The following is a 1055-nucleotide window of genomic DNA, read 5'->3' on the forward strand; positions in this document are numbered from 1 at the left end:
TTTCGGTAAGGGGTGGTGAGCAACTGAGGGAAAATTGAGGGTTGACTAATCTATGGCCTGTAACTAAGCAATGGAACTATTGCAATTGACAACTTNTGCATCTTAAGCTAGTAGGAAATCTGCTAAATCTCTTTCTCCATCATCATGGCTACCACATTTAGTACAGTACTGTACATTTAGTGTGCAATAGGTGTACAGTAACTCCAGTTATCCGCAAAGACCGCGTACACTATATGAAAGACAAATCAACAGGGCAAAGAAAAAGTATAACAGAGCTAATGTACTATATTGTGCATGAATTTATTTAAAAAGATCCATAAGCATAATCTAGACAGTTGTAGCATCGTCAGACGCGTAAAAATCACACAACGCATGCATTCACATTCTAAATTTATCTCCAGTTAGTAGCTAGTACATATCCGTGGGCTGTACTCCTAGTAAACAGCTTGATATATTTAAAACGCAATATTTAGGACTTTTTAAATGATCGTTTATTGGAATATTATCAGATTATAGTTTACATATTTAATAAAGGCAAGGTACAGACCGCATAAAATGAGGTATATCTTTAATTGACATCTATCTTACTTCATGACCAGCTATACCTACATTTTTTTATGGATAGGGTCACATTATTAATAGGATTGGGTAACGTTCAATGTAGATATTGCACAAGCTATAGCTTCTACTCAATACTAATCTATCTTCTTTAATTGCTAGATGATATTATATGACATCTTTTCATTATATGGGCTCAAGGTTAATTCCGCCAATTATTTGCAACTTTAATAAAGCCCACTTGGGTAATATAATACTCCTTCCTGTGTACACGTCCTAAAAAAGAAATAAAAAAGTTTATCAATAAATACGCTATATTAACTATATATACAATAATCCTGACCGTAGTTATTGTTATTGTTAGGCAAGTATAGCTAATAATATATTATTATTAACGACTAGAATACTGCTGGGTCTTGTGCATTATAATATTTTTAGAACGACATGATTAAACTGCATCTAATAGTAACTCGCGACAAGTAGAGTACGCGCGAAAC

Source organism: Trichoplax adhaerens, genomic scaffold, assembly GCF_000150275.1.
Source record: "Trichoplax adhaerens TRIADscaffold_1 genomic scaffold, whole genome shotgun sequence".
NCBI classification, from domain to species: domain Eukaryota; kingdom Metazoa; phylum Placozoa; class Uniplacotomia; order Trichoplacea; family Trichoplacidae; genus Trichoplax; species Trichoplax adhaerens.